Source organism: Sardina pilchardus, chromosome 4 (assembly GCF_963854185.1).
Source record: "Sardina pilchardus chromosome 4, fSarPil1.1, whole genome shotgun sequence".
In the NCBI taxonomy this organism is placed as follows: Eukaryota; Metazoa; Chordata; class Actinopteri; order Clupeiformes; family Clupeidae; genus Sardina; species Sardina pilchardus.
Window position 1 is genome coordinate 24,035,390 of NC_084997.1, and position 15,407 is coordinate 24,050,796.

The window sequence follows — 15,407 nt, forward strand, 5'->3', positions numbered from 1 at the left end:
ACACCTGTTCCTGATCCTCCACACTACTTCTGACTCTCTGACCCTTTTCAATGCTGAAAGTAGGCCTACAAGGATGGGGGGACAGGAAATGTTGGTGTGGACACTGAGTAGGGTAAATAAGTAAGTAAGTAAATAAATAAATAAACAAAATAATAAATAAAAACAAGTGACTTATTGCCTTTTTGGTTGCATATGTCTAGAGAGACTGACTGGCAAGTCATAGGGCGAACACCAAGAAAATGGCATAGACATTTGAAAACCACATCAGCCTGCATGTCTCTGTGATAATAATTATGATGATTTTGTTGAAGTATTCAATCAACTTTGGAGTGCCTTATCATTTGTGTAAGATGTTTGTAAAATGACCCAGGGTCTTAAACCTACCTGTAAATTGTATGCCAAAACTTTCATATTTAGGGTTAACTATATTTCCATCTAAATAGGTTAGTTGTCTACTTATATCTCATCATCAACTGATTTCAGAGCTCTGTCAATTTTTTTTTTTTTTCAAGACCATGCATGGTCTTTCATAGGCTAGTTGCTGATGGCGTCCTATTCACAGACAAACAGATCTCACCAACTTTAACATCATAAAGTTTCCAGTACGCTGGCTGCTGCCCCTCAAGTCAGTCAATACAATAATACATGATCGTATTTGCAATATCAAAGGTGGGCAACTGGAGGAAGACATTTGTGTTTTTAAGGTGATCACAATGATTGGACGAAATGACCTGTCAATCGATGTGTAGCATGCTGTTCGGTCCCGTCTGTGGACGCTCTATCCCTCGCCGAGCTCTCATGTTTCCTATGTAGATTGAATAACAAAATAAATTTATCCAGTGTCACAATAGTTGCTTGCCGAAGCTATCATCATTATTGTGGACAAGGTAAGGATATTTACGTTAATTCCTCAGTGTTTAACGACGTTTCTAAATTTTGAATGAAATGCTTTTGAATGTAATTTGCGAAACCAAGCCTATGCCAGTTGGCTAGCTGGCTACTTACATGTTAGCTTTCAGCTAGCAAGCTAATCCAAGAAAATCTAGATATTGACCGAGTTAGCTAGCTCTCTCTAGGCCGCTAGTTGGTTCTGGCTAACTAATCGTTATTAAACCAATGTAATAATTTTAGCCGTTAAGCGCATTCTCTTTACAATTTAATCCGGTTCATTACAATTATTGTGTAACTTATCACGTGGAACTGATGTCCATTAACGTTACTGTATTTACCATTTATAGCCATGTATACGTTATATCTAAAATACGGTAATGGCTAACGTTAGCAGTTTGAATGGCTATCTGAACTAAACAGTTTATTTAGTTAGCAAGGAAGCTAGCTGGTATCTGGTTAAGGCCCCCTTACCTATATAAACCCATGGTAAGATAGGAAATAATGTAACGTTATCATCCATCATTCCTGTCGATAATTGCCTGTACAGTAGGCTATGTCCGACACGCATTACTGTAACGTTAAAAGTCAGCATGACATTTACCACCACGTTATCTTTCCATTTGTGAAGTGAACGTCAAGGTATTATTCAGTTTGTGGCCTAAGAAGGTTAACTATAAGCTAACGGTTGTCATTCCAAGTGCTATGTTAGCATAAACTGTATACGTTAACGGTACTGCTTAACGTTAATACATTTGGTAAACCTGTTAGCCCGTAAGTTAAGGATAACGTTCCTTGAGGACATTTCTGAAGTTCAATTACCTTAAAATGACTGTGAAACTTAAAACGTTAAGTCTTTTAATGCATCATGCCATTGAATGACCAACCAGATTTCATTTACACTTTCACTGGTGCTGTGTTAACTATGCTAGCTGCTACATCTGAAGTTATGTTTAGTTTAGCTTAACGTTACTGAAATAATTGGTTCAAGTTTCGTGAAGGTTCTGGCTAACGTTAGCAAACTCTGGTTACACTCGTATGCGAGTTGTGAGACTATCGATGCTGAGAAAGGGCGATGCTGGGTTCAAATGAGGTGTCATTAAGGCAGAGAAACGTGATTAATAATCAATGTCAATTGAAACATGTTACATACATGTTACATCTGCTACCCTTGCTGCAGTGGCTGCTAAGCTAATGTTATACATAGCCAACATAACTGATGAGCCTGTAAACCATCGCGAGAGCCAGGCAGATTTCGACAAGTAGGTCCTGCACATAGATAGATTGTTCCAGAGGCAGTTTATGTTGTAAAATAATCTAAATAATCTTTGATCTAAACCCCAATGTTGCAGAATAAGAAGATGCATCTTCCTTCATGTAGTGTCGCATAGCGATCGAACATGTTAATGGATATATTGGAACATGTAACAACATTGATTACTTATATAATGCACAATTATCAATATGCTGGCAAGACTAGCATAAGGTGATGGCTTAGGCCTACACTACACCCTTATATATCAGTAGTAAAGTTAATATCCACAGAGTACGTTTACGTGAACATATTTCATTATACAAGCTGAATGGATAATAAGGCTTCTAGTCTCTGATTACTTATATAATGCACAATTATCAATATGCTGGCAAGACTAGCATAAGGTGATGGCTTAGGCCTACATTACACCCTTATATATCAGTAGTAAAGTTAATATCCACAGAGTACGTTTACGTGAACATATTTCATTATACAAGCTGAATGGATAATAAGGCTTCTAGTCTCTGATTACTTATATAATGCACAATTATCAATATGCTGGCAAGACTAGCATAAGGTGATGGCTTAGGCCTACATTACACCCTTATATATCAGTAGTAAAGTTAATATCCACAGAGTACGTTTACGTGAACATATTTCATTATACAAGCTGAATGGATAATAAGGCTTCTAGTCTCTGATTACTTATATAATGCACAATTATCAATATGCTGGCAAGACTAGCATAAGGTGATGGCTTAGGCCTACATTACACCCTTATATATCAGTAGTAAAGTTAATATCCACAGAGTACGTTTACGTGAACATATTTCATTATACAAGCTGAATGGATAATAAGGCTTCTAGTCTCTGATTACTTATATAATGCACAATTATCAATATGCTGGCAAGACTAGCATAAGGTGATGGCTTAGGCCTACATTACACCCTTATATATCAGTAGTAAAGTTAATATCCACAGAGTACGTTTACGTGAACATATTTCATTATACAAGCTGAATGGATAATAAGGCTTCTAGTCTCTACACAGTCAGCTATCTTCCCTTCCCCTCTGATATAGATCTAGTAGTTTTTTTCTTCCTACTATTCATTCACTTTCCATATGTGCTTGTACTTGTTATGTAGGTTTTTACATGGTTGAAAAGCCTGTAGGACGAGCTTTCTTAGTTTGGGTATGTGACGAGATTCTTCTATTGGTTGTCTGTACTGTTAAACAATTTCATCACCCTAAGCATTGTTCACTTTGTTCATCTTTTAAGATGAAAGATTTTGCTCAACCTGAAGGAGACATGGTCGAGGACAGAACTGTCAACGTTTACTCTCTTTTGTGAGCGCCTTTCATGGTCTCTTTTGGAGGTGATGGGCTATTTATGTATGAGTCCTAACCTTCAGTGCAAGGACCACTGTGTTAATATGTACCAACTGTAGGGATTCAACATTATTTGCAAGCACTCAACTACCGCAATGTGCTCCAAAAAGTGTGAATGCTCTCCCCAATGAAACAGCTAGACATAGTAAGCCTAACATTTAATGTTACAGTCTGTCTGAATAAGGAGACTGCGAGTAGTGCATGGAAATTGTGTGGACGATAAAAAAACAAGCTGTGAAAAGAAAAAAATCAGTAGCTACAGCCTACTGTTCTCGCTACAGATAAAACTCCATAATGTTTTCCAGACCAGATTTTTTCAGAGCATCTAATCACATCGAGGCAAATTTGTCTGTGTGGTATTGTTTCACAATATCTGCGTGTGCTCGGCCTGTATCTGTCACAGGTAATATTTATAATGTCTGGTTGATGCATTAGTGCTGGCAAGAGGTGAACAAATGCCGGTGTAAGTATGAACACCCTCAGGAGCTAGCCTACTCTTCCTGCCTGAGAGGTAGAAACCCCATTTGCATCAGACAACAGAAACACAATTACATTATTCAACAAAATGTTTTTCAGATGCCATTTTTTCCCCCATGCACATGCTTTGCAAGTAGGTCATTTCTTTCTGATGTAATTGAATTATCTTTCAGGTATGTAGAAGTGTCTTATCCAACCTCATCCACTCTCTTAGTCAGTGCCCTGATCTAACCACTGTTTTTTCAGTGTGTGGTGGTGGGTGACACTGACAAGTCGCTTATCAGGAGTTTGCCTCTCAGCAGCAGACGTTCAATGTCAGCAAAAGCCACCAGCAAGCGAAAGTCACACTTGGTCACGGTGGTCATTTGTTGCTTCTTAACTGTAAGCTCGACATCCAGCATCAAATCTCACCGAATGAGGGAAAGATTACAGAAAGAGACGCCCGTCGAAACTGAAGATGTCATATGCCAGTTTCGATGCATGAAAATAGCTTAATTTACTTTGGTTGAGTTGCAGACTTTCTCAGGGCCCTGCTGAATATATTTTGAGTGACATGATTCCTTTTGAATCTGTCTTGGCCAGTTGTAATGGCAGCATTGGGACTGACAACTCTGCCCCGCATTTAAAGGTCTGTGTGCATGTGTGAGTGTAGTAGTAGGCCTCTTTATCCTGACACGGTTTCTTAATCAGTGTCTGTGGCCATTTCGTTTAATATGTTGAGTGCGACACGGGGACACTGGCAGGGTTCAGCAGCACACACTTCAAACGCTGTCCTCTCTGCTCTGGAGTGGCGATGGCAGGGCTTTTCATGTCCCTTTATGGAAAGGTCAATCACTGAGGGAGTTTTGCATTGTGAATTGGATCCCTTCAAAGCTCACCTCCAGCGGGTGGAGACGATGGGATGCTGTGCTGCTCGCGAAGCTTTGTGTGTAAGGAAGATCCGTGTCTGTGCTCATGACATTCCAGATAAGCTTGTGTGTGTTTAAAGTGAAACATGGATTCCTCCAGAGGAAGACTTTATGTTGCTGAGCTTTTCATATCTTACTGATCTAAACTGTGATGATTCATATTTTGTGATGGTGTAGAGTCTGTTGATCATAATTATATGACCGTGCTAGTCTATAGCTTTAAGTAGCTAATGCAGCAGTGGCACTGAGGCAGACAGAGCCGTGTTAAGTGATTTTTGAGCCGTTTGATCAGTGTTGCGCGATCTTCTGAGAACAGTAGGCTATAAATCCCCCTTTAATATGTGACGCATTTACAAATTCCCATTATGTTGATGGGTCACACTGGTCTGCTGTAATGATTGTATTGTAGTGTGTGTGTGTGTGTGTGTGTTGCTAGCTTTTGAATTATACCTATGGTTGAACCTGCCAGGCAGCACCAAAACCCCCCCTCAAAATACACAGGCGCACACACACACACACACACACACACACACACACACACACACACACACATTCTCTCTCACTCACACACACACACACACACACACACACACCTTAACAGACATGTACCTGTGTCCAGAATAAAGTGATGGCGCAAGTTTCCTGTACACATTGCTGTGCTCTCCCCTCCCCAGTTGCTCTCCCCACCCCTGCCTTTGCTCTAATGAGGATGGACCTGTGTCCACGCGGGCTCTGTCATGTTCCTCGCTGCACCGATGCTACAGGCCTCCGCTGCCCCCCCCAGGGACCTCATTAGGGCCCCCCCCCCCCTCCTCTCTCCGTGGAGGAATCAACGGGTCCCTTAGGGAAAAATGTAAATAAACGTATTTGTCACTTATGCTGTCTCCCTCCCTCGTTTGGTCTCTCTTTCTCTCTTTCTCTCTCTCTCTCTCTCTCTCTCTCTCTCTCTCTCTCTCTCTCTCTCTCTTTCTCCCTCTCTCTATCTCTGTCTTGCTCTAACTCTATGCACCACCCGTTTTGTTCGGGAAAAGCAGAGAAATTGCATCGCGAGGCTTAATTAGTAAGTGCAGCCATTACGCTTTCTTTATTATGCAAATGTTGAGGGGCGGGCGGGCAGTGGTGGAGGGAGGTGGTTGGTTGGTTGGGTGGACGGGCTCTTGGAAGTGTTGTCTCACCAGCCGTGTGCCAGGTGTTTTGGTGCCTGAATGCTGGGTGGGTTTCTCTCTCTCTCTCTCTCGCTCTTTCTCTCTCTCTCGCTCGCTCTCTCTCTCTCCCACTCGACTTTCTCTCTGTTTCTTTCTCTCTCTCTCTCTCTCTGCAGAAAGAAAGGACAACTGTACTGTGAAATCGTAGGACAAGCTGTAATTATTTGAGAGATTTTTTCCTCCTCTCTCTCTCTCTCTCTTTCTCTTTCTCTCTCTCTCTCTCTCTCTCTGTCTGCCTTTCTCTCCTCCCCCCCGCCAACCCTTTTCTGATCTGCAGCTTTAGAGTCGAAGAGACGTAAATGATGGGGCTACTTTGATTTTCTTTGTCGCGACTCCGAGATGGAAACTGCTGGGCGATTTAGGGAATTTGACTGCTGTCAGCGACAGCGCTCCGAGTGCTCTGTATTCCGTCATTCCGGCACCTTCTCTCTCGTGGGAGCTAGCGATCGCAGGAAGATCCGTGGAAATCTGTGCATGTGCCTTTATACCTGTCGAGAGGATATGTGGGCGTTATCGGCTGATTAATACTGGAGGGAGAAAAAAAACAGTCCATGCACATATTGGCAGGTTGACGGGTCATTAGGCTTGAGGAAATCAACACTCGTAGACACTGATCTGTTACACTCACATACACACACTCACACTCACACACACACTCACACACATCTTCCAATCTCCCCAATGGTTGACAGAGAAAATGCATGCACATGTGCTGCCCTCCAGTAGTGACACACTTACGCATAAGTCACACCCACACACTTCGCAATGAGGCCACAAAATAGACTCGAGCGTGGAGAGGAAGGCATATGCTACCACACCGCACGACCGCTGCGCTCTGCCGAAGAGCGGCGCCTGGCACTGTCGCCCGCAAAGCTCACGCCATTCTAAGCTAGTCTCAGCTGTGCCTCCTCAATGGTGTAATGCGCTACTAGTTTCTGCCAGAGCAGGGGCGCCCCTCTCCCTCTTCAAAAACCTCTTGAAGACTCCGCTCTTCTGAGAGCTTCAGAAGCTTCAGCAGCACCTTCAGTCAAAAGACTGATTGCACCAGTGTGCAAGTCTGAACGGTATAGGAAATCCTTCATTCCAGCTGCCATAAGACAAAAATAGCTTTATTTAGTTATGTGTAGTTGTCATAGGCCTTAAGAACGTGCTTCCAGCATCGAGATGAGTATTCCAAACGTCAATTTCTCAAATGACAAAGGAATTTCTTGGACACAATTGTTTGATTTGGAGCTCATGTGGTTTGGATGGAACTGTTTGATATCAGTTATCTATATCCGTTATAAATGTAAACTTAGCTTGCTCACTGAATGCTTAAAAGCTGGTAAATTTTCTTACCATAGTAAAAACCTTCCTTACTCTGAAATCCTTAGTCCTGCCATGCTGAGATGTTCTAGGTAAGGAAATAAGGTGTCATCATGAGACATGCCATTCCAGCACCCCACCAGGCCAGTAGCCAGCAACTCCTCCATCCTTCGCTGGGATGAAACGTCTTTCAGAGCCTTTCGACGTCGCGCCATAAATTACTTTGACATATTCTCTGGTGGCGAGGTTTTCAGCGTCTGATTTAGAGCATATGTAATTAGCCATGGCGTGACACCTCCCTCGGATTTATGGTGATCAATATAAACGGCCTGCCATTTGTGACTACATTTATTTTACATTGCGTCTGACATCTGGTCTTTGTAATTGAATAAGTAAGAGGTTCATTTTCCTGGCGGAGTAGGCGAGGGGGCAATTAGGGAAGTTGTGCTCGCCTGCCTGTGTTTCTCGCCCGCCGCCGTCAGCGCACTTCTTTGGAGAACCATGATTGGACTGTCAAAATATCACAGGTTTGGGTGCGTTGGAGTGATGGCATGTGACTCACATGAGGTGTATATACCCGTGTGTTACGGTGAGCCAGTGGTCTTACTGTGTGTGTGTGTGTGTGTGTGTGTGTGTGTGTGTGTGTGTGTGTGTGTTGGTGCTGAAGTGACTGATGTATGAACTCTCTTAATTTAAAGAAAAAAAAAATAGAAGATCATCTCCGTAGTAGCTTCTGACATATTGAATTTGCTGTGCCTGTGAAGCTGCTTGCACACACCACACGCATGCACGCGTGCACACACACCGTTTCTGAGTGTTCTGATTGCGATGCTATGGATATCTATCCGTCTGCCTTGTGGCGTGTGTTTGACGCCTCTCTCCCACTCGTGCGTTGTTCACGCCTCCGCGTGTCAGTGTGACGACGGTGTCGTCGTCGTCGCCTAAACTTCAGCGCTGGAATGATGGTGAGAACTCACCGCCGAAGCCTCTGCGGGCGGCAGAGACGGACTGCTGTCGTACTGTACCACTTCTTCCTCCCTCTGTGTGAGGAAAACTCTGAGAGAACACTGTGCCCATTCAGGTGTCACTCGGGAGAGAAGCTGTGGGTCAGTCCTTGCAGTACGCAACCAGCTGTTCTTCAGCTGATGCGAGACTGCAGCCTTGCTGGTCTCTTACGAAATGTTCTACCCGGATGCAGTTTTTTTTGTTGTTGTTGTTGTGTGTGTTGGTACCCATTTTGGGGCCTTTTTGAACAGTAATATCGTAATATTAACGCTGGCTGCAAGGCCCAAAGGGGAAGGCTTTTAATCGAAACCACACGGCTGCCTGGGTTAATTCGGCAGCGCAATTGCAGAAACGGCGTCTGAGAAATTGTGAACACCTCTCGATTCAATTACCGTCACATCTCAAATCGAGTCTCCTCAAACATTCTTATTACAGCGAAACGATGCGTTTCATAATTGCCGAGTGCTATCTTCGCTGGCCCTGTTGTTCGGCGCCCTGCGTCGTCGCCGGGCGAATAATGTAAACACTTTTAATGAACGCGCTGTTCCTGCGCTGCGCTCTGTGTCAAGGACCTAAGCCGACACTTTATTTGGAGAGGAGGCTGAAGCTGAAGTGGTAATTCGGGAGACGTGCGCAACATTCATACATCTGTACCTTTCTGTGTGTGTGTGTGTGTGTGTGTGTGTGTGTGTGTGTGTGTGTGTGAGAGAAGGGAAATTATTGTGGTTCCATGCTAAATGTCACAAGAACAAAAAGTTAAATGAGTGGATCTATAGTCCGACAGGGATTTACTGTAGTACGACTCCCTTCAGATGATAAGTCTCACGCTTTATGCTTCATGAAGAAGAGAAGAAGTATCAACCCATACTGATTTTGCTATTACTGACATTTTTCATTCATGTTTTCATTCAGATGCAACAATTTGCAGCACAAAGCTACCCTAAATGCTGGGTTGGAAGGTAGCCTCATTTCCATTTATCCTGTTGGATCTTTATTAGAGCTGGTTCTGGAGAAGAGAGAACCATTTACCAGGAACAGAGGCTGCTTTTAGGCTGCCTCTTAAAAACGCCGCCTTTAGTTTTATGAAATACCAGGTCATGCAGTGCACATCCCACACAAAAGGCTGGTGGAGGCGAGAGTCATCAATGAGAAATTGAGGTTTCCTGTATAAAATTTGGTGCAGCTGAAAGCAAGACCACTGCACGGTGGTGTGTTTTCAGAAGCCCTCTGTCTCTTACACACCCCTGACCCTGCGTAAGCCTGCTGGCAGTGAGGTGTGTGTGTGTGTGTGTGTGTGTGTGTGTGTGTGTGTGTGTGTGTGTGTGTGTGTGTGTGTGTGTGTGTGTGTGTGTGTGTGTGTGTGTGTGTGTGTGTGTGTGTGTGTGTGTGTGTGTGTGTGTGTGTGTGTGTGTGTGTGTGTGTGTGTGAGAGAGAGAGAGAGAGAGAGAAGTGAGTGAATGTATGTGCGGGCGTGTGACCCAAACTGCTCCCAAAGTACCCTCCAGCACCCCACCCCACCACCACCCATACCCCCCCACCCCATACACACACACACACACAGACACACACACACACACACACACACACACACACACACACAGACACACACAGACACACACACAGACACACACACAGACACACACACTCTCACACACACACACACACACACACACACACACACACACACACACACACACACACTCACACACTGTTGGGGGTGGGAAGGTAAAGCCTCCCACAGTTCCGCTGCTTGGCGCCACGGGCTGCGGCTCAGGCGCTAATGAAGAGCTCAATTTAGCCAGTGACGCGCCGGCAGCGTAGCCGCGCGTGCTGACTGGCTGAGAGCGCCGCTGACATCACACAGCCCGGCTGTTGATTTGCCGCCGTCTCCGAGCCTTTTTGGGGGGGTCTGAGCCTCAACCATGGGCTCAGGCAGTTAAGCTACAGACGGAGCAGTCGCTGCAGAGAGAGAGGGATAGAGAGCACAGGAGCAAAGAAGAGGAGAGAGAGAGAGAGAGAGAGCGTGGGGGAGAGATTGAGGAGAGAGAAAGGGTGAAATAATAGAATAAAGGGGGGAGGAGGGGAAGCTGCTTTGGGAGTTTTTCAGTTTTTTTTTGTTTCTTGTTTTTTTTTTTTCCTCCCCAAGCAGCAACTTCTATAGCCAATGCATCGTCTGGTACTATGGAAACTAAAGTATTGACCAATGAAAATGATGGAGTCGACTATGTTGCAGGTGAGTGATGGTTTGTCTGCCTGGGTATCCATACCGCTCCAGCAGCACTTCAGGTGAGAAGGTCATTGTTGATCGCAATAGGCTGATGGAAACTAATACAACATGGTGTGATGATAGCAGTCCTCACAGACAATGCTGGTCTCCTGTGTAAAGTGGCATTTAAATCATTGGTTTTTTTTTTTGTTGTTCTCCTTCTGAGCCTGGTTTCCATAGAAATGGTTGTGTTGAGAAGATCTGTTGACCGCCCTCGTTAAAAGTTTTGCAGACGCTTTGTCGGAGGCGTTTGTGTGTGTGTGTGTGTGAGTGTGTCTCTGTGTCTGTGTGTGGTCCATGCTCCGGACGCTGTGTCGTCTGAACAGTGTTTTTCTATTGAGCCGACGCGTCTCACTGACCCCTGGATGGCTCCCTTTTGTGTGGCGGCAAGCGGTTTACTTGCCCTCGACACTCCTGACTGTGAAGGGGTGGGGAGGTTCAGTGGAGGCGGAGGAGAACGCTGCTGCAAGGTGGTGATTTCTCCGCTTTTAAATGACCCGCACAGAGCCCCGCTGAACTTAACGCGTTTGATCGGAAATGCAAGGTTGTGGGAAATCGTCAAATGGATCCATAAAGTGTTTGCGTGCGTGTGTTCTGCTGAAAACAAATTTTCTTTCATTGAGTGAGCCACCGATTTTTCTCCTGGGGTTTTCTTATTGACCTTAATTGTTTTTGTCACTCACAGCATTGCGGAGTTCAGCGAGGTTTAAAGGGGGAAAAAGGGAAAAAAAAAGATATATTTCTCTTTTTCATTGAAGGAAGGTTAATTAAGGTCTCCTGTTAATGTGCCAGTTCTAAAGCGTTACCCGAGATAACCCCCTTTTTATACTCTCGCATTTATTTGCTTAATAGCTTCATAATTCCCTGCTAATTGCCCTGATTGCGTTTCCTGTAGTCTACCTTGAGGGGCGAATAGGATTGTTTCGGCGCCGAGTGCCGAGCGAGGGAGTTTTTGTAGAATTATCTTTCGTAGACTCGGTGTGCTCTGCAGAGCCCTGTAAAATGGGGTAATCGAATCGGGAAAAAAAGAAAGTGGGACAAGGTTACACCTGGGATTGATTCATTAAGCCTGGCAAATGGGCGTCGCCAAAGGCCACGGTATTCATTATCTAGTTGTATTTGTGGTTCTGCAAGGCTTTTTTTCCCTCTTCTCCGTCCTTTCACTTTCTTTCTGCAGTGTGTGTGTGTGTGTGTGTGTGTGTGTGTGTGTGTGTGTGTGTGTGTGTGTGTGTCATTGAGAGCTGGCGAGTAGGAGCGACGGCAGTGGACTCCTGCAGGGAGACAGATGGCAGGGCTTTAGAATGGGGGGGGGGGGGGGGGGGGGATCAGTGATCTCAGAGGAGAATGGAAGGAGAGGGGAGCGGAGGGGAGGGTGTGTTTTTTTTTTTCAGCACCTTTCAGATCAGTCATATTTCCTGTGCTCTTCAGCCTGGGCGATGGGGCTGTCGCTGTGTGTAAGGATGCCGTTGTCATTCAGTCCTAAAATGCACATTCTTGTTCATGTGATGCGATACCAAGAGATGTTTTTTTCCAGTTTGAGATATTTGTGAACTTCAGGGCAGGAGTATGATGAATTAGCAGGAGCATGATTGTAGATGGGACTGTGTTTTGTAATGTAGGCTAAGCCATGTGGTCTCATTTCAGAAGACTGAGAGAGGAACACAGCAGCACAAAGTTACAACCTCAGAATACAAATGACCTGCAATAACTCTAATATTCATAGGGGTCAAGGCAAACTTACTATCTTATCTTGCTTCCTCTCTTTGCTTCTCTTTCTCTCTCTCTATCTCTCTCTCTCTTCTCTCTTTCCCGCTCTCCCTCGTCCTCCTCCTGTCCCTGTGCTGCTGTTAAATGAAAAGATGAATTAAGCAGCAGGTATCTGAGCATCCCCCAGCATTAATATTCAGCGCCCGTGCTCGCCAAATGTCAATCATCTCCAAATATAATTGCCTGTGAAGTAATAATAATAACACTGTGATGGGGATTATATTAAAGCAGACACCAGCCCCCGAGTGTGCCCGTGCAGCTGCGGCTCTGGAAGAGAATGAATAGCAGACGGCTCGTCGGGTCTTTTGTGCCATTGATTTCTTTATTATTTTATTTGCATTGTTTGTTGGTATTAATTTTGTTCTCTCATTGTCTATCCAGACTTAAGCTGCCCTTGACGTGTGCAGGTTTGTTACCTGTCAAGTTATTTGAATTGTGTGCATAGCAATTGTCGTAGAAATTGAAAGAACAAAAAAAAAAGAAGGCTGTTCATTTTGAATGTTTTTTGACTTGTAGTAATACTTTATTATTAAATGGGCATGTGAATATTTCACTTAACATTTTTCACCAGTCAGTCCTTCAAGCTGAAGCTTAGACATCCTTATGGGTGGCGCTGATTTAAAAGACCCCTCCGCGCTAGTAATAGCGTGCGGCCCAGTGTTTGGCTTCCCTTCATTGGGTGCCAGCGGCACGGGCTTCTGGCGGCGAGGCGGTGAATGGCGCGCCGCCGTCCTCCAGAAAGCCGGCGGCCCGCTCTCGCCTCTCGTCTCCTGGCACAAACCGCCCAATTAGCGGAGAGCGGAGACACAGAACCACAGCTGTTCCTCAGTCTTCAGAAAAGCGGCGCTTTTCTTGGAGAGCGAAGAGAGATACCCCCCCAACCCCCACCCGCAACCCACCCCCCGTCACACACACACACACTCACAGACCACAGACACCGCACTACCCCCATTGCACAGACACACAGAGACACACTCAAACCTGCTCTCACATACTCACACATGCAAGCACACACACACCCCTTGGGACTGAAACACACAAGACAGCTTGCTGCAGACAACCCGCTTCAGCTTCTGTGATGCTGAGAAAAAGATTTTTTTTTTCCTAAAAGAAAGAAAAAGAAAAAAACCTTACCTTCCTTGAAGTGTGGCGTTTTCACAACATTTACACTTCCAACCGACTGTTTGCTTTTTTAAATAGATCCGCTTCCGAATAGATTCTCGGCAGAGATTAACAGATACCAGGCCAACACCAAAAACATTATACAACACGACTGAAGTGATTTGGCAGAATAGTCATCTGGACATGGTTGTTGGAACTCTCCACAAGGACCCTGAAGAGAGAGAGAGAGAAGGAGAGGGAGAGAGAGAGAGAGAGAGAGGGGTCAGGCCAGCATGGGAGTGGGTGTACTTAACGGGCCAAATGTGACGCATAAAAACAAAGCAAAATGTTCCACTCTCTCTCGCTTTCCATCTCCCGCGCTCTCTATGCCTTTCCCTCTCTGCCGAGCTCTTTTTCCCTGCACATTAGGAGCATAATCATTCTTGAGTGGTGTCGTTGTATTTTTTTTTGTGGTGTGTGTGTGTGTGTGTTGTGGGGGGGTGGTAATATGCAGAGTGCCTCATCACCTCTGTGCTGGTCCCGATTGCAGCCCCTAGCGATGAAGTGTGCAGAATTCATTTAGTGGGTTTGGTGGGGGTGTTGAGGTGTGTGTGTGTGTGTGTGTGTGTGTGTGTGTGTGTGTGTGTGTGTGTGTGTGTGTGTGTGTGTGTGTGTGTGTGTGTGTGTGTGTGTGTGTGTGTGTGTGTGTGTGTGTGTGTGTGTGTGTGTGTGTGTGTGTGTGTGTGTGTGAGAGAGAGGGGTGCACAGGGTTTTGGCAGGCTGTCATTGTGACGGCGAAGGCTTGTGCTGAGGCGGCGGGAAGTGGTGAAATGAGGCCCAGCGGAGGAGCGGCTCCACTGCTACCTGCCACTGTGTGATGATGCGAGACCGATGAACACCTGTGTCAGCCTGTGTGTGTGTGTGTGTCAGCTTGTGTGTGTGTGTCAGCTTGTGTGTGAGAGAACGGGTGCATGTGTGCAAACATATGTATGTCTGCGTGTTCATCTGGTAGTGTGTGGGGCTGGGTGTGTGTGTGAGTGGATGCTTGTGTGGTGGTGTGAGTGTGCAGGCGTGGGTGTGTGTGAGTGGATGCTTGTGTGTGTGTGTGTGTGTGTGTGTGGATGCTTGTGTGTGTGTGTGTGTGTGTGTGTGTGTGTGAGCGTACGTGAGAGTGTGAGTGGATGCTTGTGATAGTGTGTGTGTGAACGTGATGGAGCCTCTTGTCCCTCACACCTGTCCCCTCCAATGACAAGCTCGTGGCGGCACCCTGGAGTGCCAGTCCTCATGAATCCCAATCAGCCGGGCCCATCAGCCACTTAAATAATGCAGCAGCCCCCGCCACGGCTCCATTAGCGTGATAAATGCGCTACAGCGCCACACAGACACAGACCCCTGTTTGCTTAGCCCTGCCCAGCGCCCAGAGAGCCCCGACTACTGCACGCCGTCACCTCTCTCTCGCTCTCTCCTCCTCTCTCTTTCTTTCTCTCTCTCTCTCTCTCTTCCTCTCTCTCTTTCTTTCTCTCTCTCTCTTTCTCTTTCTTTCTCTCTCTGTCTTTCTCTTTCTTTCTCTCTCTCTCTCCCTCTATCTCTCTCTCTCTATCAAGCTACTTTTTTTGCCCGCTTGCTCATTTTTTTCCCCATTTGTTTGTTCCCACTGACAACAATCTGCATGTTCCACATTATTGTGCAGTTGGAAGATTAATTTGATCATTAAGGGTTGCTCACATCGCACTGACTGCTGAAGCTCTGCATCGGAAGCACATCATAAGTGGCACCCTTCCCAGACCTGAGGGGGATTTGTTTGGTACAAAGTGCTGTAGATGCTGAATTTTAAAGTGTG

The 15,407-nt window shown here is 45.4% G+C and overlaps 1 protein-coding gene across 5 annotated transcripts in view; it reads left to right on the plus strand.

The window, feature by feature from the left end:
- The first annotated feature begins 760 nt into the window (after positions 1-760).
- Positions 761-15,407, plus strand: part of LOC134078648 (R3H domain-containing protein 1-like) — a 42,059-nt gene continuing 27,412 nt past the window's right edge. For 3 of the 5 annotated variants that reach the window (XM_062534729.1, XM_062534732.1, XM_062534731.1), the window contains exon 1: positions 10,565-10,666. The gene's annotated coding sequence lies outside the window, so the exon portion shown is untranslated. Of the gene's footprint in view, positions 888-10,564; positions 10,667-12,847; positions 12,874-15,407 lie in introns of those variants that run through there. The other 2 variants (XM_062534730.1, XM_062534733.1) reach the window with 2 other exon arrangements.